At 46.0% G+C, this 25,234-nt stretch overlaps 2 protein-coding genes, 1 long non-coding RNA gene and 1 gene segment (V, D, J or C); 3 read left to right on the top strand and 1 right to left on the bottom strand.

Moving 5' to 3' along the window:
* Nucleotides 1–25,234, top strand: part of LOC123587584 (immunoglobulin lambda-1 light chain-like) — an 876,584-nt gene that overhangs the window by 36,099 nt on the left and 815,251 nt on the right. The gene's annotated exons all lie outside the window — the stretch shown is intronic.
* LOC123587586 overlaps nucleotides 1–25,234 on the top strand; it is a 1,001,573-nt gene that overhangs the window by 184,346 nt on the left and 791,993 nt on the right.
* LOC123587588 (immunoglobulin lambda-1 light chain-like) overlaps nucleotides 1–25,234 on the top strand; it is an 824,513-nt gene that overhangs the window by 12,173 nt on the left and 787,106 nt on the right. The gene's annotated exons all lie outside the window — the stretch shown is intronic.
* LOC123587614 lies at nucleotides 444–23,336 on the bottom strand. The gene is made up of 3 exons (XR_006707414.1): nucleotides 23,326–23,336; nucleotides 14,020–14,031; nucleotides 444–726 (listed from the first exon to the last, which is right to left on the bottom strand). It is a non-coding gene; the product is annotated as an uncharacterized LOC123587614 (long non-coding RNA).

Raw genomic sequence — 25,234 nt, 5'->3', positions numbered from 1 at the left:
CCTGTCACCTGCACTGCCTGTGCCCTCTGCTGAGACTCATAACTGTGACTTCTGCACAGTCTGGCCCCACACAGCCATTCCTCTGCCCACCCCCTGACATCCTCGGGCGGAGGTACCTGACTCAGGTCCAGTGAGGGGTCAGAGAGCTGGGGTATCATTTGCATGGACAGATCCGCCCTCTCTCCGTGGATGAAAAAGGAACAGATGAAGGGAGGTTTGTTCAGCTGTGGGGCACAGAAGACAGGATCGGTGATGGTCTCCACCATGGCCAGGTTTCCGGTCCTTCTCACCCTCCTCGCTCACTGCACAGGTGATTGGATGTGGGGACAGGGGAAGGGGCTCTGGGAGGACACGTGGGCCCTGCTTCCACCCTCTTGTGTCCAGACCCCAGCTTCACCCTGTCTGTGTCTCTCCATTTTCTAGGGTCCTGGGCCCAGTCTGTACTGACTCAGCCATCCTCGGTGTCAGGCTCCTTGGGCCAGAGGGTCACCATCTCCTGCACTGGAAGCAGTTCCAACATTGGTAGCAATTATGTGAGCTGGTACCAACAACTCCCAGGCACAACCCCCAAAAGCATAATCTATTGGGATAATAGCAGACCCTCGGTGGTCCCTGAACGATTCTCTGGCTCCAAGTCTGGCAGCACAGGCACCCTGACCATCACTGGGCTCCAGGCTGAGGACGAGGCTGATTATTACTGCTCAGCATGGGATGGTAGTCTGAGAGCTCACACAGAGCTCCGGGCCCGTGGGGAAGTGAGACAAAAACCTGCAGTCTCCACACTGATGCGCTTTCCTTGTGCAGCCCCCACCTTCTGCCAACACAGCTGCTTCCCTAAAACGGAGGTCTGAAAGCCAAACCAGTGAACTTTCTCTTGAGTATGTGTCCTTGTCCTCTCAATTCAGACACCAAACCCTGTCCCTGTAGGAGCACATTTTCTGTTTTATGCATACTGAGCAGAAATTCCTGGATGCTGGGGCCGGTTGCCCTGGGGACAGAGTCCTTGAGGATTGTGCCTGCCTGCTGGGGCTGCCATAACATCATACCACCCACTGGGTGAGCAAATCAAAAGATACTTATTTTCTCACAGTTTTGGAGGCTAAACGTCCAAGTTCAAGGTGGGGGCAAGTTCGATGTCCCCTGAGGTCTCTCTCCTTGTCTTGCAAGTGGTTACATTCATCCTGGGTCCTCACGTGGCATTTCCACGTGTGCTCACCCATGCTGTGTCCACCACTTCTATAAAGTCTATGAAGTCACAGTGTGGGTTTCATATAGGAATCTACGGGGACCCAGTTCCGTCCATATCATAGCACCAGGACAGAACCAGCGACACAGAGCGTAGCTGCGCCTGACTGAGGATAGTCAACCGTCCACATGCTCTACATGCGTGGCATTGAGAGAACCCTCACTACATGACCTATGTGGGCTTGGGGCTCAGATCACAGTACAGAAATGACAGGGAGGGTCCCCATGCTCAGAGAGCTGACACCGTCTTGGGCAAGAAAGAGGACACATAAGCCAAATGTACTGTGTCTCCCACTGACTTCCCACATGGGGAAAATGTGTCTGCAGTCCCAGGTAATGTCCACACAACATAACGTCTGGATGACAGACACTGGCCCTTACGGACCCACTGGTAAGAAACCCCAGATTTGAGGATGACTGGATCAAACCACCCCACCCTCTGCCCTGACACCATCATGGCAACCGGGGAAGGGACACCTATTACTTTGGGTAACACAGTGACTGTCTGGTGGGACCTGGACTCACTGACTAACCGTGTAGTTGGGAGATTTGGGGTCCAGGTAGAAGAAAATGATGGAAGCTTCACCAAAGAAGTCCCAGCCACCTGTATCATCTTCCCTCCATCCTCCGTGTTGTTCAGGTCGTAGCACAGACCATGGACAATCTTCACAGGGGACACAGGCCAGGGTCTTTATGTCTCATCAAACTACAGCTCAGCCCCCAGACCATTCTGATGCCCTTGCATCAGATCAACTCCAGCCCAACACACCCTCAGAGGCACGAGGTTCTGGCCTGAAATGCAAACAGTCCCATGAGAAGTAGAAAGCAGAAAACATATTCCGACTCTGATGGCCTCTTATTCCCAGAGGTTGTTAGAAGGTACAAAGTTTTCTAGAAACCTTAATGGTGACCGTTTCCAGACCGCCATACACCTGAGACCTTTTCTTTTGCTCTCACTCTGTCAGGTGAGGAACAGACTCAGGGGGCAGTACAGGAACCACTCCTTTTTTTCCACACAGTCCATATGGTACTACTCCTGCTCTCAGGCTCCCTCAGTCACCTCTGTGTCATTGCTGAGTGTCCCCACTTCCCAGGGTCCTGGTCACAGGGAGTCAGATCACTGTTTGCCTGGTTCCAATTCCACTGTGACTCTGCCTCTGAAAGACACAAAGCTTACTATTAAGAGTCAGAAGGGGTGCCTGGGTGGCTCAGTTGGTTAAGCGTCCAACTCTTGGTTTTGGCTCAGGTCATGATCTCATGGTTCATGAGTTCAAGCCCCACGTCAAGCTCTGTGCTGACAGCATGGAGCCTGCCTCGGATTCTGTCTCCCTCCTTCTCTGCCCCTCCACTGCTCTCTCTTTCTGTCTCTGAAAAATAAATAAATAAACATTTATAGAAGTTAAAAAAAAGAGTCAGAAATGAACTCTACTGTTGTTCCCACACTTGGAACACTCTTTGCCAGTGTCGCTCCTGAATGTTCTTTCTCTATTCATTAATGTCATGTTATATCTCCAGGTCTAGGGTCATTTTTTTTCCCCAAATTCCACTCTTCCCTTTTTCCTTCCTCCCCTTCCACTAATTAGTTCATGAACCTATACCGTCATCTCCTGTCTGTTGTCACAGAAATGTGGGGTGCATTGCAGGAAAAACACAGGGTCATTAAAGAAGAGTTTACTTCCTAGGAATCACGCTAGGATGTAAGAGAAGTCATTCATTTTTTAAAGAATTTGTTAATGTGTATTTATTTTTTGAGAGAGAGGGAGAGCATGAACAAAGGAGGGGCAGACAGAGGGAGACACAGAATCTGAAGCCGGTTCCAGACTCTGAGCTGTCAACACAGAACCTGAAGCGGGGCTCAAAGTCATGAACAGTGAGTGTGACCTGAGGGAAAGTTGGACACTTAACCTACTGAGCCAGGCAGAAGCCCCAGGAAAAGTCATTCTGCCCTTAAAGATTTCAGCCTCAAATGACTTTTTTTTTTACATGTCAAATATTATTTTATGTATTTTTTATTTTTTTAAATATGAAATTTATGGTCAAATTGGTTTCCATGCAACATCCAGTGCCCATCACAACAGGTGCCCTCCTCAATACCCATCACCCACCCTCTGCTCTCTCTCACTCCCATCAACCCTCAGTTTGTACTCAATTTTTAAGAGTCTCTTATGTTTTGGCTCCCTCCCTCTCTAACCTATTTTTTTTCTTCCCCTCTGCATGGTCTTCTGTTAAGTTTCTCAGGATCCACCTAAGAATAAACACATATGGTATCTATCTTTCTCTGCATGACTTATTTCACTTAGCATAACACTCTCCAGTTCCATCCACATTGCTACAAAAGGCCGTAATTCATTCTTTCTTATTGCCACATCGTATTCTATTGTGTATATAAACCACAATTTCTTTATCCATCCATCAGTTGATGGACATTTAGGCTCTTTCCATGATTTGGCTATTGTTGAACATGCTGCTATAAACTTTGGGGTACAAGTGCCCCTAAGCATCAGCACTCCTATATCCCTTGGGTAAATTCCTAGCTGTGTTATTGCAGGGTCATAGGGTCGATCTATTTCTAATTTTTTGAGGAACCTCCACACTGTTTTCCAGAGTGGCTGCACCAGTTTGCATTCCCACCAACACTGCAAGAGGGTTCCCATTTCTCCACATCCTCTCCAGCATCTATAGTCTCCTGGTTGGTTCATTTTAGCCACCCTGACTGGCGTGAGGTGGTATCTGAGTGTGGTTTTGATTTGCATTTCCCTGATGAGGAGCGACGTTGAGCATCTTTCCATGTGCCTGTTGGCCATCTGGATGTCTTCTTTAGAGAAGTGTCTATTCATGGTTTCTGCCCATTTCTTCACTGGATTATTTGTTTTTCGGGTGTGAAGTTTGGTGAGCTGTTTATAGATTTTGGATACTAGCCCTTTGTTCGATATGTCATTTGCAAATATCTTTTCCCATTCCATTGGTTGCCTTTTAGTTTTGTTGATTGTTTCCTTTGCTGTGCACAAGTTTTTTTATGTTGATAAGGTCCCAATAGTTCATTTTTGCCTTTAATTCCCTTGCCTTGGGGATGTGTCAAGTAAGAAATTGCTGCGGCTGAGGTCAGAGAGGTTTTTTCCTGCTTTCTCCTCTAGGGTTTTGATGGTTTCCTGTCTCACAGTCAGGTCCTTTATCCATTTTGAGTTTGTTTTTGTGAATGGTGTACGAAAGTGTTTTAGTTTCCTCCTTCTGCACGTTGCTGTCCAGTTCTCCCGGCATTTGTTAAAGAGACTGTCTTTTTTCCAGTGGATATTCTTTCCTGCTTTGTCAAAGATCAGTTGGCCATACTTTTGTGGGTCTACTTCTGGGGTTTCTATTCTATTCCATTGGTCTAAGTGTCTGTTTTTGTGCCAATACCATGCTGTCTGCATGATTACAGCTTTGTAGTAGAGGCTAAAGTCTGGAATTGTGATGTCTCCCGCTTTGGTCTTGTTCTTCACAATTACTTTGGCTATTCGGGGCCTTTTGTGGTTCCATACAAATTATAGGATTGCTTGTTCTAGCTTCGAGAAGAATGCTGGTGCAATTTTGATTGGGATTGCATTCAATGTGTAGATAGCTTTGGGTAGTATTGACATTTTAACAATATTTATTCTTCCAGTCCCTGAGCACGGAATGTTTTTCCATTTCTTTATATCTTCTTCAATTTCCTTCATAAGCTTTCTATAGTTTTCAGCATACAGATCTTTTACATCTTTGGTTAGGTTTATTCCTATGTATTTTATGCTTCTTGGTGCAATTGTGAATGGGATCACTTTCTTTCTTTGTCTTTCTGTTGCTTCATTATTAGTGTCTGACAATGCAACTGATTTCTGTACATTGATTTTGTATCCTGTGAGTTTCCTGAATTCCTGTATCACTTCTAGCAGACTTTTGGTGGAGCCTATCAGATTTTGCATGTATAATATCATGTCATCTGCCAAAAGTGAAAGCTTGACTTCATCTTTACCAGTTTTGATGCCTTTGATTTCCCTTTGTTGTCTGATTGCTGATGCTAGCACTTCCAACACTATGTGAAACAACAGCAGTGAGAGTGGACATCCCTGTCACGTTCCTGATCTCAGGGAGAAAGCTCTCAGTTTTTCCCCATTGAGGATGATATTAGCTGTGGGCTTTTCATAAATGGCTTGTATGATGTTTAAGTATGTTCCTTCTATCCGACATTCTCGAGGGTTTTTGTTAGGAAAGGATGCTGAATTTTGTTAAATGCTTTTTCTGCATCGATTGACAGGATCGTATGGTTCTTATTTTTTCTTTTATTAATGTGATGTATCCCATTGATTGACTTGTGAATGTTGAAGCAGCCCTGCTGCCTAGGAATGAATCCCACTTGATCCTAGTGTATAATTCTTTTTATATGCTGTTGAATTCGATTGGCTAGTATCTTGTTGAGAATTTCTGCATCCATATTCATCAGGGATATTGGCCTGTCGTTCTCTTTTTTTATTGGGTCTTTCTGGTTTAGGAATCCATGTAATGCTGGCTTCATAGAATAAGTCTGGAAGTTTTCCTTCCTTTTCTATTTTTTGGAATTGTTTGAGAGGATAGGTAATATCTCTGCTTTAAACGTCTGGTAGAATTCCCCTGGGAGGGGCGCCTGGGTGGCGCAGTCGGTTAAACGTCCGACTTCAGCCAGGTCACGATCTCGCGGTCTGGGAGGTCGAGCCCCGCGTCAGGCTCTGGGCTGATGGCTCAGAGCCTGGAGCCTGTTTCCGATTCTGTGTCTCCATCTCTCTCTGCCCCTCCCCCGTTCATGCTCTGTCTCTCTCTGTCCCAAAAATAAATAAACGTTGAAAAAAAAATTAAAAAAAAAAAAAAAAAAAAGAATTCCCCTGGGAATCCATCTGCTCCTGGACTCTTATTTGTTGAGAGATTTTTGATAAGTGATACAATTTCTTCGCTGGTTATGGGTCTGTTAAATGTTCTATTTCTTCCCTTTGAGTTTTGGAAATGTGTGGGTGCTTAGGAATTTGTCCATTTCTTCCAGGTTGCCCAGTTTGTTGGCATATAATATTTCATAGTATTCGCTGATAATTGCTTGTATTCCTGAGGGATTGGTTGTCATAATTCCACTTTCATTTATGATTGTATCTATTTGGGTCATCTCCCTTTTCTTTTTGAGAATCCTGGCTAGAGGCTTATCAGTTTTGTTTATTTTTTCAAAAACACCAACTCTTGGTTTCATTGATCTGCTCTACAGTTCTTTTAGATTCTGTATGGTTTATTTCTGTTCTGATCTTTATTATTTCTCTTCTTCTGCTGGGCTTGGGGTGTCTTTGTTGTTCTGCTCCTATTTCCCTTTGGTGTGCTGTTAGATTTTGTACTTGGGATTTTTCTTGTTTCTGGAGATAGGCCTGGATTGCAATGTATTTTCCTCTCAAGACTGCCTTTGCTGCATCCCAACGTGTTTGGATTGTTGCATTTTCATTTTCATTTGCTTCCATATATTTTTAAATTTCTTCTCTAATTGCCTGGTTGACCCACTCATTCTTTAGTAGGGTGATCTTTAACCTCCATGCTTTTGGAGGTTTTCCAGACTTTTTCCTGTCGTGGATTTCAAGCTTCATAGCATTATAGTCTGAAAGTATGCATGGTAGGATCTGAATTCTTTTATACTTATGAAGGGCCATTTTGTGACCCAGTATGTGATCTATCTTGGAGAATGTTCCATGTGCACTTGAGCAGAAAGTATATTCTGTTGCTTTGGGATGCAGCGTTCTAAATATATTTGTTGAGTCCATCTGATCTAATGTGTCATTCAGTGCCCTTGTTTCTTTATTGATCCTGTGTCTAGATGATCTATCCATTGTTGTAAGGGGGGTAATAAAGTCCCCTGCAATTGCCACATTCTTATCAATAAGGTTGCTTGGGGCGCTTGGGTGGCTCAGTCAGTTAAGCGTCCGACTTCAGCTCAGGTCATGATCTCGCGGTCTGTGAGTTCAAGCCCCGCGTCGGGTTCTGTGCTGACCACTCAGAGCCTGGAGCCTGTTTCAGATTCTGTGTCTCCCTCTCTCTCTGACCCTCTCTCTGTCTCAAAAATAAATAAAGTTAAAAAAATATAAGTTTGCTTATGTTTGTGATGAATTGTTTTATATATTTGAGGGCTCCCGTCTTCAGTGCATGGCCATTTATAATTGTTAGCTCTTCCTGTTGGAGAGAGCCTGTAATTGTTATATAATGCCCTTCTTCATCTCTTGTTACAGCCTTTATTTTAAAGTCTAGTTTGTCTGATATAAGCCTGGCTACTCCAGCTTTCTTTTGACTTCCAGTGGCATGATAGATAGTTCTCCATCCATTCACTTTCAATCTGAAGGTGTCCTCAGGTCTAAAATAAGTTTCTTGTAGACAGCAAATAGATGGCTCTTGTTTTTTTATCCATTCTGATACCCTATGTCTTTTGGTTGGAGCATTTAGTCCATTTACATTCAATGTCATTACCGAAAGATATGGGTTTAGAGTCATTGTGATATCTGTAGATTTCATGCTTGGAGTGATGTGTCTGGTACTTTGTGGTCCTTGCAACATTTCTCTCACAGAATCCCCCTTAGGATCTTGTAGGGCTGGTTTAGTGGTGATGAATTCCTTCCGCTTTTGTTTGTTTGGGAAGACCTTTGTTTCTCCTTCTCGTCTGAATGACAGACTTGCTGGGTAAAGGATTCTCAGCTGCATATTTTTTCTGTTCATCACATTGAAGATTTCCTGCCATTCCTTTCTGGCCTGCCAAGGTTCAGTAGATAGATCCGTCAGTAGTCTTATCGGACTCCCTTTATATGTTAGAGTGTGTTTATCCCTAGTTGCTTTCAGAATTTTGTCTTTATCCTTGTATTTTGCCAGTTTTGTATGATACGTCCTGCAGAAGATTGATCCAGTTACGTCTGAAGGGAGTTCTCTGTGCCTCTTGGATTTCAGTGCCTTTTTCCTTCCCCAGATCAGGGAAGTTCTCAGCTGTGTTTTGTTAAAGTACACCTTCAGCCCCTTTCTCTCTCTTTTCCTCTTCTGGAATTCCTATTATACGGAGATTGTTGTGTTTCATTGCATCACTTAGTTCTCTAATTCTCCTCCTCACACTCCTGGAGTTTTTTTTATCTCTCTTTTTCTCAGCTTCCTCTTTTTCCATAATTTTATCTTTTAATTCACTTATTCTCTCCTGTGCCTCTTCATTCCAAGCTGTGGTCACCTGCATATTATTTGCACTTCATTTATAGCACTTTTTAGCTCCTCATGACTGGTTCTTAGTCCCTTGATCTCTGTAGCAATAGATTCTCTGCTGTCCTGTATACCTTTTTCAAGCCCAGCGATTAATTTTATGAGTATTATTTTAAATTCATGTTTCGTTATATCGCTGAAACAGTTTTTGTCCTGGGAATTGAGTCCTCATTGAGTCAGAAGTAGGCAGATTCCATGTGTTCCTGATCAGGATAGATGACTGTACAGAGATTGGTCCCTCCACACCCTCTGGTGAACACCAAGTATGTGCCAGGCATGACCCTTGGGCTTAGGTTCAGCGTGAGTGCACTAGGGACAATCTACGTCCTCATGTTGCTGAAAATGTCCTGGGAGAGAAAAAGGACAAAGAAGTATGAATAGCAACACATAAGATGTTTCCGGAGAGTGAACAAGGGTGAGGCAGTGAGGTGGACCTGGAACATTGGAGGGGTTGACAGGAAACCCCCGAATCTGACGTGCTGGGATGATGTCTCAGTGTTGCATGGATGATCAAGGAGCCAGAGGGGAGCGTGAGGAGGGGACCAGGCACAGGCTGTTGACTGTGTCCCCGTCAGACCCCTCCTCCTGAGGTCAGGGGTCCAGCCTCGGGTCCTGCTGGAAGAGCTGTGCTGAGGTGGGTCCCAGGGAGCCACCTCTGTCTTTCTGACAAGACAGAGCTGCCTCTTTCCAATCCCTTCCCCTGTGGTCCTTGTTGATGGAGTCCCCCACTCCCACAAGCAGTAGACAAGAGAGGAATCCAGGGGAGGGCCCGGGGGTCTGACCCTGCTCCGTCAACTGGGGTCAGAGGGAGAAGGAGCACCCCAGCCTTCCCAAACCATGGGATGTGGCTGGTCCAGGCTTCTGTCTACCTGCTGTGCCAGCCACAAGACACATCCTTCCTCAGGGGCCAGGTCTCTGGTCACCCTGTCCTCTACTCATGTAAACCCATGAGGGAGGGTCAGGATCTGGGGAGGCTGCTTTAGGGAATGGAGGGGTGGGTGCGGGTGAGAAGGTTGCAGCCTAGTGATGGGCCCTGTGGTGAGGGATCTCCCCCAGGAGTGAGGAGGGGGCCGTGGAACTGGCAGGAGTCAAGAGGGCCTTCCCTTCCCCCAGGCGCGATACTCACATTGGCTTTCACATGCTTTGTCACCTATAACGGGGCTAGAAAGGGGTGCTGTGGGCACGTGTATGAACTACACGGGTGAGCCCAGAGCTGTGGACCCAGCACCTGACGGCCATCAGGAACAGCTCAGTAACGAGGGTCCAGACAACCACGGGCCTCTAACTGGGGTGCCGGTTTTGTCACAGAGGACAGGATGTTTTTGGGGTGTGAAGGTGTGTGGGATAGAATGGAATAATCCATGTGGTTTTGGCCAGCAATCAGGGACAGAAGTCAGGGCCACCAGGGGGCCAGCCATCAGTGTGCTCGCTAGAGGATACTCACCCGATAGGACCTGGGGCTCATCACCACCCAGGCTGCCTGTGCCCTTAGGTTAGCTCCTCTCTTCTTCCTTTGGCTCATTCCACCGGTGAAATCCCATGGCACGGGAGCTGGACAGACGTACAGCAAGGGCCTACCTGAGTGCAGCAACTCCACCCACATGGGAATTTCTGGATAGAAGGAGACTTTCAGGAGCCCAGTCTCCATAACAGAGCTTTCGACGTCAGAGTCTGTGCGTCCTTCATGACCTGGGCCCCTCTCCTCCTCACCTCCCTCCCTCCCCACACAGCTGAGAGCCAGCTTCATCCAAGGTGGGTGGGAGATGTGCCAGCTCTGCTCCAAACCCTCCCTCTCATTCACAGTGGACTCCTGCTCTGCTCAAAGTCCCTGTGTCCCTTTAGAGTGTCTGTGGGTCAAGCAGGGCTGACACGGCCACCGTCAGTGATCAAGGTCCTAGAACGATGGCCAAGTTCTCTTATGCTGGACACAGTAACATTGCTGGCAATGAGGCAGAAGCTTGGCTTCAGCAACACCTGAGCCATGTTCTCCAACTTCATTTCAATGGAAGAACAAACATCTAGCCCTCTGGGGTCTCCACAGAGTTTCTGGATGCAGGGCAAGCAGCCTGGCTTCCCTGAACATCGCTGGTTCAGGCTGAGGGGGAGGCTGTTTACTTCCGGTCAACGTGGAAAAGCAGCCTTGGAGTTGCACAGTGCCTCAGGCCAGTTGGGAAGCGACACCTCAACCCTGAGCTCCTAAGTTGGCCTAATCGCCCTAAGTCGGCCGCTTAACCGACTGAGCCACCCAGGCGCCCCTAGGCTGGGCTTCTTACCCCAGATTGACCATGTGGATGCATGCTGACCACTATGGCATGCGTACCAATGTGTCCCATTGCAACGTGTCCAAGAATACCAGCTTTCTCTCCCAGAGTGTGTCAGGAACACCAGTGAGAAGCTTAGGATCTCGATTGGGTCACCTGCTGTATGATTCATGCATATGCCTATCTGAATCCCCTCCAAACTCCGTGTCACTTCTCTTCTAGGAACCTCGCAAAGGCCCTGTTTTCAGTGTACTTGCTCCCTGGTGGTCAAGGGGAACTTGGATTACCTTCTGGTCTTTGTATTCTGTGGCATCTATCTATGTGTGGCTTTCTAGGCCAGTTTCATACTGTTTGTATTCCTAGAACTTTGTTATAAATTTAAGCAGGAAGTATGGTGCCTCCAGATATTTATTCTTCTTTCTCAAGAAAGCTTGGGCAATTTTAGGTCTTTTTCTGCCTCTATACAAAAGTCAGGACTTTTTTTCTATTTCTGTGAAAAATATCATAGGAATTTTCATAGGAAGCCTTGAATCTACACATTGTTTTGGGTAGTATGGACATTTTAAGGTTACTTTTGTTGTGGAAAACACTGGATATTGGAATTCTGGATGAAATACATAATACACATAGCTTCCATTGTCTGCAATAGTCACAGATAAGATTCAGAGTATTCTGTGACTTCTCATGTGCTTCAGCATTTTGTAGTGACGGATGTGAATTGATAACTTTTCTCTTAAGTTTTAGGTCTTCTTCTTCATCTTGAAATCTGATGCATATAATTACACATTAACCACTGTCTCAGGAATAATTTTGGCTAATAGAATTGGATTTAATATGAATCTTTTTTTGACATTTGTTTATTTTTGAGGGGATGCAGAGAGAGAGGGAAACGGAGGAACAGAAGCAGGCTTGGCATTGATAGCAGAAAGTCCGATGCAGGGCTTGAACTCAGGAACTGTGAGATCACGACCTGAGCCGAAATCGAACGTCAGATGGTTAACGGAATGAGACACCCAGGTGCCCCGTAGTTACTATAAATCTCTACGTCTGATGTGAGTAAAGCCTCTGAACACAGTTGATGACAAAGAAAGCAATGGCTGTATACGTATCACGAAACAATCTACTAACCATTCAGAAATGAGCATTGGATCACATTCTTATTCCACAGTGGGATGAAGTCCAATTTTGTGGTTTTTCTTTCACCTATTACTCCAGAAATTGTATGTTTTTCCATTTCCCCGGCCACCCTTCTAGTTCTTTCTGCTGCATAGCAACTACACAAGGCAAGGGTATTTTACAATGCCTCGGGATGGTCACACAATGTTTTCAGACAGTGCCATTTTCCTTCAGATTCTTTTTTTCCTTGACGTTTGGAGAAATCTCATGATTTAATGGTGATATGATTACCTTCCCCTCAAAGCCAGCAGTTACATTGTTGCTACTCAGATAATAGATGGCTTCCAAGAGCAAATGAGGGTGACTTTCACAGCCTGGGGTGCCTCTGGTATAGACTCCCCCACCTCTGGTCTTCTGCCCCATGGCTATCAGGAGACAGGGACTAGGACTGAGTCAGAAGAGACCTTGTTTGTTCATACCCAGCGCGGGCTTTGAAATTCCCAGTGGCCTCACTCCTGGAGGACTGACCACTAAGTTTCTCCAAAGAGACAAGAGGCCATTTCACTGGGGAGGGCAGAAAATATTCCCAGGGATGGGGTACAAGTGGAATGAACTAGAAGCATGGCCAGGATGTGAGAAGCAGATGCATGCCCTCAGTCTGCCTTTCCAGGGAAGAAACTTGGGACTGAGGCCACCAGGGACATGGAGGAGATGACTCGGGGCAAGATGTCACCCTGTCACTCAGTGTCCCAGGCTCCCTGCAGTCATTGATTCTGTGTAGTCCCAATATATGCCTCCTTCAAGGTCTCCCCTAGGGGACATCAGGGTGACCAAGGGGCAGTAAAAGAGAGGAAGTTAATTTGCATGAAGCACCTCTCCTCCTCATAGGTCTGCAGGCATGAAAAGGCCCAGAGGAGACCCCAATCCAACCCAAGAACCTGAGGAGGCAAGACCTGTGAGGATCCCCACCATGGCCTGGATGGTGCTTCTTCTCAGGTTCCTTGCTTATGGCTCAGGTCAGGGGAAGAGACTGCTTTCTTGGAGGGCACATAAAATCAAGGTTTCAGGGTGACCCTTGCTTCGCATAACAACACATGTGCCTCCTTTTGGTTTTAGGATCCAATTCTCATACTGTGGTTATCCAAGAGCCATCACAGTCAGTGTCTGCAGGAGGCATGGTGACACTCACCTGTGACTAGCTCTGGGTCAGTATCTATCAGTAACTTCCCTGGCTGGTACCAACAGACTCCAGGCAGGGGTGCCCACCCCCTTATCTACCATAAACAGTCACCTGTCTCGGGACCTTGATCACTTCTCCAGGTCCATCTCCAGGAACAAAGCCGTCCTCACCATCACAGGGGCCAGCATGAGGATGAGGCAGATTAGCACTGTATGCTGTCTCCGGGTAGTGGCATTCCACAGTGATCTCAATCTATGGAGATGTGCAAGCAGGGCTCAGAATGTGGCTCAGGGCTCAGCCCTGAGCAGCAGGGAAGCAAGCGAGGGGGAGGATGGTCAACACCACCATGGGAAGGGAGGCTCCCTAGCCTGATTCTGCTGTGCAGTGGTTCATCCCGATGTGCCCATCCCATCTCTCCCAGTGTGTGTCCATCTCACCAGTGTGACCCCCAAGACTGGGTTTCCTTTCCACATCTGCACATATAATGAAGGGGGGTGGGTTCAGCACCTAAATATATCAACAAATGGTCAGAGTCAGCAACCTCAGCAACCTGCTCTCTGTGAGATGCTTATTCAAATGACATTGAGAGCCATATTGTCATTCACTAATCTGCTGATGGAGACCAACTGAATAAGTTATGCAGGCCAAGCAGTCAGTCAGGCAAATGCTGTAACACCCACATCCTTCCTATGGGGGACAGAAGGCGTCGCTGCAGCCCTGGTTGTCTGTGATGTTTCCACGCCTCTCAACATGTCACACCGTGGTCTCAGTTTGACACAGGGACAACAGACCCACCACCTGCCTTCCATCTGCTCTCCCACCTGACTTCCCCTGTGTCAGTCAGGGCATTCCTGTCTCTGTGGGCATCACCCTCTAGCCACCTAACTCTCTGGACCATCACTCCCTCTCCCACAGCCTGCAGTCCATTCAGTTACCTCCCTCTGTCCCACTTGGGGACACAACCCATTTCACCCTTCCTGTTTTCTCTGCTGTCATCTTCCTCCAACCATCCCCCGGGGTTGCCTTCTACTTCTCCTTGCCCCAAAATCTGTCTTAGAACTTCCTGCAGAACTAAATCTCTAATGAGCAGTACTGACCAGGAGAAGCCCAGCTGGAATGAAAAGACTCCCAGCACAGGGATGGGAGGTTGCAGGATGGCCCCGCAGTGGTCCTACTGGACTCCCGGGCCCTGCTCAGTCCCCATAGCCTCAGCAGCCTCATCAGAGTTTGTGGATTCCTTTCTGCCATGCTCCAGAAAGGCACAAATTTCCATAATCTGTGTCCTCCTCTGTGAAGGTTTGTGACCGCTCACCAAGTTCCTGTTCACTCATCACCCAGAGTCAGCCTGCCCCCTAAGAGCCCCCTGTGGCGGCAGATCCCTTGCTCTCTGTTCCCTGCATCTTGTCATCAGCTCCACTGGGATTCCTAGACTGTTCTGGGTCAAGATTGCTCCTGTTCTTCCCACTATAACCCCGCCCAAGGAAAAACCCGGTTCAGGGAGAGAACACCAGGACTGCATCTCCATCCTTCTCTGAAGGGTCTGTCTCACGTGGTGGAAGCACAAACATCAGGGAAGCAGGTAAAGGAGGGCATTGGGAGCAGTAGGAAAGAACGAGAAAGTGGAAAGAATGATACGTTTGCCCGGAGAGCAGCAGGGGCTGCTGTGAGATCATGTCTAAGGGTTTCTGCAGGACGGGGGATCCAGCTGGCAGTCCTGCACTGACAGGAGGCCCCAGGTCTGGGCCCCCGTGTTTCCTGTGGGGACAGGGCAGGTGTGTCCCGTCAGGGCCTGGTGGAATCCCCTGGACTTTGGCCTGTGTGTGGTCCCCACAGCTGCTGCCTCCAGGCCCACCCAGGGGGAACGCAGTGCATCAGGAAGTCTCCATGTCCAAGGGCCACAGACCCTGTGTGTGCACATGGAGAAGAGGCAGGTGTGGGTCCCATTTGCATGAGCAGCCCCTCCTCTCTGAGGCCTGTGCACAGGGGATAAGAGAGACCCGTGGCAGACAAACCCTAGCTCTGGGCCTAAGAAGGGGGTGTGTCACCATGGCCTGGATCCCCGTCCTCCTCGTGCTCCTCTGTCACTGCACAGGTAGGGACAGGATGCAGGGCACCAGGGTGGGCCCAGAGCCAGAGTCAAATCCTTCTGGCTCAGCTCCCTAATCTCATGTACCCTGTCCCTTTTCTTCCCTCTGCTGTGTCTGTGTTTGCAGGTTCCCTGTCCCAGCCTGTGGTGACTCAGCCAGCCTCCCTCTCTGCATCTCTGGGAGCCACAGCCAGACTCACCTGCACCCTGAGCAGGGACATCAATGTTGGAAGCCATAGCATATACTGGTACCAACAGAATCCAGGGAGCCCTCCCCGGTATCTCCTGTACTACTACTCAGACTCCAGTACACAGTTGGGACCTGGGGTCCCCACCCGCTTCTCCGGATCCAAAGATGCCTCGGCCAATGCAGGGCTTCTGCTCATCTCTGGGCTGCAACCTGAGGACGAGACTGACTATTACTGTGGTATATATCATGGCAGTGGGAGCAGCTTTCGTTACTCACAGTGATTCAGATAACGAGGAAGTGAGACAAAAACCCCTGCATCTCTTTTATTGAGAAGCTTCAGTGGAGGCTTGTGTACGGGACACTCGCCTGTGGGAACACCTGTCTTTGAGGAGGAAGGAGTGACACAGTGTTATTGCCTGAGACAGCACAGGCATCCTAGGCGTGCACACAGGTGAGGGAATAGAGCCCAGTACACATGCCCCAGCGTCTACAATAGGTAGACCCTTTATGATTATACAAACTCAGTTGGAGGTTTTAGTCATATTCGGTTTGCAGAAATAACTGAGTTTAGATCTCCTAGCTGAAGCCCAGAGGCTATCCTGTGTCCTGCTAAAGGGTCAATCAGGGGGGCGCCTGGGTGGCGCAGTCGGTTAAGCGTCCGACTTCAGCCAGGTCACGATCTCGCGGTCCGTGAGTTCGAGCCCCGCGTCGGGCTCTGGGCTGATGGCTCAGAGCCTGGAGCCTGTTTCCAATTCTGTGTCTCCCTCTCTCTCTGCCCCTCCCCCGTTCATGCTCTGTCTCTCTCTGTCCCAAAAATAAATAAACGTTGAAAAAAAATTAAAAAAAAAATAAAAAATAAAAAATAAAGGGTCAATCAGGGAACATAAAAAAAAGTCTACGGTTTGATTGAACGACCTTCCTCCCCCTGGGACTGGGCAACATAAGGATGGTTTTCCTGGAAAGAAACCTGGTCATGGCTATGCTGCCTTCTTTCTCTCTTAAGACCTGTGGCTTCAATACGCATATGCCTAATTGTTGCCCCCGCCCCCACCCAGTTCAATCCACTTTTTAAGTTTGTGCCTCCCAGAATGCAACAATTCCATATATGAATAATGGTTCAACAAGGATTTCAGCCCGGAGCACCAGACGATCCCCTCCTCCTAAATGCCATGGACCAGGCCACCAAGGCATTTCACTCAAATCACCTGTCAGCATGTTAGTATAAGACCATGCTCTGGTCTATAACTGCACAGAACCCCAGACGGACAGACAAGTTTATGTATGGACAGCACACCCCCACTGTTTTTTTTTTTTATTTTTTTTTTATTATATGAAATTTATTGTCAAATTGGTTTCCATACAACACCCAGTGCTCATCCCAAAAGGTGCCCTCCTCAATACCCATCACCCACCCTCTCCTCCCTCCCACCCCCCATCAACCCTCAGTTTGTTCTCAGTTTTTAACAGTCTCTTAAGCTTTGGCTCTCTCCCACTCTAACCTCTTTTTTTTCTTTTTTCCTCCCCCTCCCCCATGGGTTCCTGCCAAGTTTCTCAGGATCCACATAAGAGTGAAACCATATGGTATCTGTCTTTCTCTGTACGGCTTATTTCACTTAGCATCACACTCTCCAGTTCCATCCACGTTGCTACAAAAGGCCATATTTCATTTTTTCTCATTGCCACGTAGTATTCCATTGTGTATATAAACCACAATTTCTTTATCCATTCATCAGTTGATGGACATTTAGGCTCTTTCCATAATTTGGCTATTGTTGAGAGTGCTGCTATGAACATTGGGGTACAAGTGCCCCTATGCATCAGTACTCCTGTATCCCTTGGATAAATTCCTAGCAGTGCTATTGTTGGGTCATAGGGTAGGTCTATTTTTAATTTTCTGAGGAACCTCCACACTGCTTTCCAGAGCGGCTGCACCAATTTGCATTCCCACCAACAGTGCAAGAGGGTTCCCATTTCTCCACATCCTCGCCAGCATCTATAGTCTCCTGATTTGTTCATTTTGGCCACTCTGACTGGCGTGAGGTGATACCTGAGTGTGGTTTTGATTTGTATTTCCCTGATAAGGAGCGACGCTGAACATCTTTTCATGTGCCTGTTGGCCATCCGGATGTCTTCTTTAGAGAAGTGTCTATTCATGTTTTCTGCCCATTTCTTCACTGGGTTATTTGTTTTTCGGGTGTGGAGTTTGGTGAGCTCTTTATAGATTCTGGATACTAGCCCTTTGTCCGATATGTCATTTGCAAATATCTTTTCCCATTCCGTTGGTTGCCTTTTAGTTTTGTTGGTTGTTTCTTTTGCTGTGCAGAAGCTTTTTATCTTCATAAGGTCCCAGTAATTCACTTTTGCTTTTAATTCCCTTGCCTTAGGGGATGTGTCGAGTAAGAGATTGCTACGGCTGAGGTCAGAGAGGTCTTTTCCTGCTTTCTCCTCTAAGGTTTTGATGGTTTCCTGTCTCACATTCAGGTCCTTTATCCATTTCGAGTTTATTTTTGTGAATGGTGTGAGGAAGTGGTCTAGTTTCAACCTTGTGCATGTTGCTGTCCAGTTCTCCCAGCACCATTTGTTAAAGAGGCTGTCTTTTTTCCATTGGATGTTCTTTCCTGCTTTGTCAAAGATGAGTTGGCCATACGTTTGTGGGTCTAGTTCTGGGGTTTCTATTCTATTCCATTGGTCTATGTGTCTGTTTTTGTGCCAATACCATGCTGTCTTGATGATGACAGCTTTGTAGTAGAGGCTAAAGTCTGGGATTGTGATGCCTCCTGCTTTGGTCTTCTTCTTCAAAATTCCTTTGGCTATTCGGGGCCTTTTGTGGTTCCATATGAATTTTAGGATTGCTTGTTCTAGTTTCGAGAAGAATGCTGGTGCAATTTTGATTGGGATTGCATTGAATGTGTAGATCGCTTTGGGTAGTATTGACATTTTGACAATATTTATTTTTCCAATCCATGAGCAAGGAATGTCTTTCCATATCTTTAAATCTTCTTCCATTTCCTTCATAAGCTTTCTATAGTTTTCAGCATACAGATCCTTTACATCTTTGGTTAGATTTATTCCTAGGTATTTTATGCTTCTTGGTGCAATTGTGAATGGGATCAGTTTCTTTAGTTGTCTTTCTGTTGCTTCATTGTTAGTGTATAAGAATGCAACTGATTTCTGTACATTGATTTTGTATCCTGCGACTTTGCTGAATTCATGTATCAATTCTAGCAGACTTTTGGTGGAGTCTATCGGATTTTCCATGTATAATATCATGTCATCTGCAAAAAGCGAAAGCTTGACTTCATCTTTGCCAATTTTGATGCCTTTGATTTCCTTTTGTTGTCTGATTGCTGATGCTAGAACTTCCAGTACTATGTTAAACAACAGCGGTGAGAGTGGGCATCCCTGTCGTGTTCCTGATCTCAGGGAAAAAGCTCTCAGTTTTTCCCCATTGAGGATGATGTTAGCTGTGGGCTTCTCATAAATGGCTTTTATGATCTTTAAGTATGTTCCTTCTATCCCGACTTTCTCAAGGGTTTTTATTAAGAAAGGGTGCTGGATTTTGTCGAAGGCCTTTTCTGCATCGATTGACAGGATCATATTGTTCTTCTCTTTTTTTTTTGTTAATGTGATGTATCACGTTGATTGATTTGCGAATGTTGAACCAGCCCTGCATCCCAGGGATGAATCCCACTTGATCATGGTGAATAATTCTTTTTATATGCCATTGAATTCGATTTGCTAGTATCTTATTGAGAATTTTTGCATCCATATTCATCAGGGATATTGGCCTGGGGTTCTCTTTTTTTATTGGGTCTCTGTCTGGTTTGGGAATCAAAGTAATGCTGGCTTCATAGAATGAGTCTGGAAGTTTTCCTTCCCTTTCTATTTCTTGGAATAGCTTGAGAAGGATAGGTATTATCTCTGCTTTAAACGTCTGGTAGAACTCCCCTGGGAAGCCATCTGGTCCTGGACTCTTATTTGTTGGGAGATTTTTGATAACTGATTCAATTTCTTCACTGGTTATGGGTCTGTTCAAGCTTTCTATTTCCTCCTGATTGAGTTTTGGAAGAGTGTGGGTGTTCAGGAATTTGTCCATTTCTTCCAGGTTGTCCAATTTGTTGGCATATAATTTTTCATAGTATTCCCTGATAATTGTTTGTATCTCTGAGGGATTGGTTGTAATAATTCCATTTTCATTCATGATTTTATCTATTTGGGTCATCTCCCTTTTCTTTTTGAGAAGCCTGGCTAGAGGTTTGTCAATTTTGTTTATTTTTTCAAAAAAACAACTCTTGGTTTCGTTGATCTGCTCTACAGTTTTTTTAGACTCTATATTGTTTATTTCTGCTCTGATCTTTATTATTTCTCTTCTTCTGCTGGATTTAGGCTGCCTTTGCTGTTCTGCTTCTATTTCCTTTAGGTGTGCTGTTAGATTTTGTATTTGGGATTTTTCTTGTTTCTTGAGATAGGCCTGGATTGCAATGTATTTTCCTCTCAGGACTGCCTTCGCCACGTCCCAAAGCGTTTGGATTGTTGTATTTTCATTTTCGTTTGTTTCCATATATTTTTTAATTTCTTCTCTAATTGCCTGGTTGACCCACTCATTCGTTAGTAGGGTGTTCTTTAACCTCCATGCTCTTGGAGGTTTTCCAGACTTTTTTCTGTGGTTGATTTCAAGCTTCATAGCATTGTGGTCTGAAAGTATGCATGGTATAATTTCAATTCTGGTAAACTTATGAAGGGCTGTTTTGTGACCCAGTATATGATCTATCTTGGAGAATGTTCCATGTGCACTCGAGAAGAAAGTATATTCTGTTGCTTTGGGATGCAGAGTTCTAAATATATCTGTCAAGTCCATCTGATCCAATGTCTCATTCAGGGCCCTTGTTTCTTTACTGACCGTGTGTCTAGATGATCTATCCATTTCTGTAAGTGGGGTGTTAAAGTCCCCTGCAATGACCACATTCTTATCAATAAGGTTGCTTATGTTTATGAGTAGTTGTTTTATATATTTGGGGGCTCCGGTATTCGGCGCATAGACATTTATAATTGTTAGCTCTTCCTGATGGATAAACCCTGTAACTATTATATAATGTCCTTCTTCATCTCTTGTTACAGCCTTTAATTTAAAGTCTAGTTTGTCTGATATAAGTATGGCTACTCCAGCTTTCTTTTGGCTTCCAGTAGCATGATAAATAGTTCTCCATCCCCTCACTCTCAATCTAAAGGTGTCCTCAGGTCTAAAATGAGTCTCTTGTAGACAGCAAATAGATGGGTCTTGTTTTTTTTATCCATTCTGATACCCTATGTCTTTTGGTTGGTGCATTTAATTTATTTACATTCAGTGTTATTATAGAAAGATACGGGTTTAGAGTCATTGTGATGTCTGTATGTTTTATGCTTGTAGTGATGTCTCTGGTATTTTGTCTCACAGGGTCCCCCTTAGGATCTCTTGTAGGGCTGGTTTAGTGGTGACAAATTCCTTCAGTTTTTGTTTGTTTGGGAAGACCTTTATCTCTCCTTCTATTCTAAATGACAGACTTGCTGGATAAAGGATTCTCGGCTGCATATTTTTTCTGTCTAGCACACTAAAAATCTCGTGCCAATTCTTTCTGGCCTGCCAAGTTTCAAAAGAGAGATCAGTCACGAGTCTTATAGGTCTCCCTTTATATGTGAGGGCACGTTTACCCCTTGCTGCTTTCAGAATTTTCTCTTTATCCTTGTATTTTGCCAGTTTCACTATGATATGTCGTGCAGAAGATCGATTCAAGTTCCGTCTGGAGGGAGTTCTCTGTGCCTCTTGGATTTCAATGCCTTTTTCCTTCCCCAGTTCAGGGAAGTTCTCATTTATTATTTCTTCAAGTACCCCTTCAGCACCTTTCCCTCTCTCTTCCTCCTCTGGGATACCAATTATGCGTATATTATTTCTTTTTAATGTATCACTTAGTTCTCTAATTTTCCCCTCATACTCCTGGATTTTTTTATCTCTCTTTCTCTCAGCTTCCTCTTTTTCCATAACTTTATCTTCTAGTTCACCTATTCTCTCCTCTGCCTCTTCAATCCGAGCTGTGGTGGTTTCGATTTTGTTTTGCATTTCATTTAAAGCGTTTTTCAGCTCCTCGTGACTGTTCCTTAGTCCCTTGATCTCTGTAGCAAGGGATTCTCTGCTGTCCTGTATACTGTTTTCAAGCCCGGCGATTAATTTTATGACTATTATTTTAAATTCACTTTCTGTTATATTATTTAAATCCTTTTTGATCAGCTCATTAGCTGTTGTTATTTCCTGGAGATTCTTCTGAGGGGAATTCTTCCGCTTGGTCATTTTGGATAGTCCCTGGCGTGGTGAGGACCTGCAGGGCACTTCCCCTGTGCTGTGGTGTATAACTGGAGTTGGTGGGCGGGGCCGCACTCCGACCTGATGTCTGCCCCCAGCCCACTGCTGGGGCCACAGTCAAACTGGTGTGTGCCTTCTCTTCCCCTCTCCTAGGGGCGGGATTCACTGTGGGGTGGCGTGGCCCGTCTGGGCTACTTGCACACTGCCAGACTTGTGATGCTGGGGATCTGGCGTATTAGCTGGGGTGGGTAGGCAAGGTGCACAGGGGCAGGAGGGGCAGGCTTAGCTCGCTTCTCCTTAGGTAATCCACTTCAGGAGGGGCCCTGTGGCAGCGGGAGGGAGTCAGATCCGCTGCCGGAGGTTTGGCTCCGCAGAAGCACAGAGTTGGGTGTTTGCGCGGAGCGAGGAAGTTCCCTGGCAGGAACTGGTTCTCTTTGGGATTTTGGCTGGGGGATGGGCGGGGGAGATGGCGCTGGCGAGCGCCTTTGTTTCCCACCAAACTGAGCTCTGTCGTCCGGAGGCTCAGCAGCTCTCCCTCCCTTTGTCCTCCAGCCTTCCTGCTTTCCGAGCAGAGCTGTTAACTTATGACCTCCCAGACGCTAAGTGGCGCTTGCTGTCGGAACACAGTCCGTCAGGCCCCTCCGCTTTTTCAAGCCAGACTCTGGAGCTCTGCTTGGCCAGCGAGCCGCCCCTCCGCCCCGGCCCCCTCCCGCCAGTCCGTGGAGCATGCACCGCCTCGCCGCCCTTCCTACCCTCTTCCGTGGGTCTCTCGTCTGCCCTTGGCTCCGGCGACTCCGTTCTGCTAATCCTCTGGCGGTTTTCTGGGTTATTTAGGCAGGTGTAGGTGGAATCTAATTGATCAGCAGGACGCGCGGTGAGCCCAGCGTATTCCTACGCCGCCATCTTCCCTCCGGCCACCCCCACTGTTCAACATGAGCCGCTACTGAAGATGAGATCTCTGCCCAAATGGCAAGGATTTGTCATTGTTGATCTAGCAAGCCGGTACACAGAGGCCAGTTTTAGGCGACAGGCTTGAGCAATGGTCACCTGAGTATGGTAGAAGGTCCCACAGTGACGAGGGGGCTGGAGGCAAACAGGCCCGTTAGACAAGTCACCTCAAAATATCTATAAGCCCTAGCTGACTCCTACCCAGACACAGGTACCAAAAAAGGAAAAAAAAAAAGCCAAATATTTCACACCTCCTTACCTTCCCCTCTTGACCATAGCCCCCACCACTGCCTCCTGGGAGACCATCTCTGCTTTGCTGTCCTGCCTGCTGCTCCCTTACAGTGTATTCCCTAAACTTCTATCTCCTTTGCTCTGCTTGGGTGAATTCTTTCACCACCCATGCTGCTGGCCTACACCTGATTGGGTTGCCCAACAATCCAAAGTTTACTCCTAAATTAGTCTAAGAAAGCAAAAACCTTTGTTGCACAGGTGGTAAGGAAGCTGTAGTGAAAATGGTGTCCCCAGTCTCACCGGTAATTATGACACAATGGTGTCACAGGCCCACTAAACTGGGACACTGGGCTGGTGCTCCTGGAATAGACTTTCCAGCACAAACTTGAAGGTTGAAGTGACAGATGTTTCCTAGGGTCTGGAAACTCTCATGACTAACTCCCCCAACAGCAGGCCCATCTGGACCAAGAGAGAGACAGAGGCATAGACAGGCAGAGGGAGAATGTTCTCCAGTCTGTTTGGTTGGCCAAAAAGTTGCACCCAAACAGGTACATTTTCCAGATTGTGAACACCAGGCAGAATATGCTCACTAGTCATAAAGCCAAGATATTAAGGTCATACAAGATGAAAGAGAAATCCACATCTGTTTATAATTATTATTATTATTCGTTTATTCTGGCGAGGCCTTGGTTTCTTGCAGCCACACTAATCCCTAGGAGGGATGTGGCATGGGGTTGGGAACTGAGGGGTGCTTTACAGTATACCTTCTTTCATGGAAGTTTTCCTGAGATTGACAGATTACCTAGTATCAATCTAAATTATTCCACGACCAATTTATACTAACACATGTGTCTTCTTGAAGTGCTGAGTGCTCTAAATGCTTTGAAGACCTAAGCTCTGGGGAGCTGGGTGGCTCAGTTGGTTAAGCATTCCCACGTTGGCTCAGGTGATGATCTCATGGTTCATGGGTTCGACCCCATATCAGGCTCTGTACTGACAGCTGAGAGCCTAGCGCCTGCTTCCAATTCTGTGTCTCCATCTCTCTCTCTGCCCTTCCCCCGCTCACACTCTGTCTCGCTCTCTCAAAATAAATAAATAAACGCAGACAGTGTAAAGGTGGGGAATGGACAGAAGCCTGAGACAAAGGAGAGGTGACAGGGTGCGCATCCAAGAGGGTGTGAAATTTTTCTGCTCAGGAGACTAGAGGGCAGGATGCAGCCATTTTAGCCTGTAGCAGACCCACACTTACCCACCCCAGTGAGCGAAACAGCACCACCAAATGGAGAATGGAGCCATTACACAGAGCCCTATCCATCTGCAACCTCTGGGCACATCCCCCAGAACAAGGCAAACCCCTTCCATGGGCTGAATCTGGGGACCATATTGTGCTACAAAGTTTCAGTTCTAGGAGAAACGGGATCTAGCTTCTTTCAATTTCATTTTGTTTGCTTGTTCGTTTGTTCCTTCGTTTGCTCCAGTTTTTGTTGTTTTTATTTCTTTTCTTTCTTGGATAAAAAAAGAGCAAAACTTTTTACCCTATTTTATTTTCTTCATTTTGTATAATTTCAATTTTTAAAAAATATTGTAAATTTGTAAACTGTTTTTCTTTTCTCTTTTTTCTCTTTTCCATCAAGTATCTCTTATCAAGCAAACGAAAACACATCTAGCATCTAGCTTTCTTTCTTTGCTTATTTTTAAAAATTTGTTTAATTCTAATTTTTAATTTTAATTTATTATTATTTTTCCCCAAAGTGACAAGATGGAGAAAATCACCCCAAAAGAACGTAAAAGGAGAAATGATGTGCAGGGATGTAATCAACACAGATATAAGTAAGATGTCTAAATTAGAATTTAAAACCATGATTATAAGAATACTAGCTGAGGTTGAAAAAAACATAGTAGACCACTGAGAATCCCTTTTTGCAGAGACAAGAGAACTAAAATCTAGTCAAGCCCAAGTTGGAAATGCTGCAACTGAGATGCAATCTTGAATGGATGCCATGACAGTGAGGATGGATGAAACAGAGCACAATCAGTGTTATGGAAGATAAAATTCTGGAAAATAATAATGCCGAAAAAAAGAGAAAAACAAAGGCGAAAGATCACAATACAGGATTTAGAGAACTCAGGGACTTACTAAGAGGAATACGTTCATATCATGGGCGTCCCAGAAGACGAACAGAGAGAAAAAGGGGGAGAACATATATGTGAGCAAATTATAGCTGAAAAGTTCCCTAATCTAGGGAAGGTACAGACATCAAAATCCCAAAGGACAGAGAGCACAAATTAGATTCAACAAATAATGACCATTACCAAGGCATATCATAGCTAAATTCACAAAATACACAGAAAAACTGAGAGTCATGAAAGCAGCATGGGGGACAAGGTCCTTAACCTC

This window comes from Leopardus geoffroyi, chromosome D3, assembly GCF_018350155.1.
Source record: "Leopardus geoffroyi isolate Oge1 chromosome D3, O.geoffroyi_Oge1_pat1.0, whole genome shotgun sequence".
Lineage (NCBI taxonomy): Eukaryota > Metazoa > Chordata > Mammalia > Carnivora > Felidae > Leopardus > Leopardus geoffroyi.
This window is presented reverse-complemented; position numbering and strand designations above follow the sequence as displayed.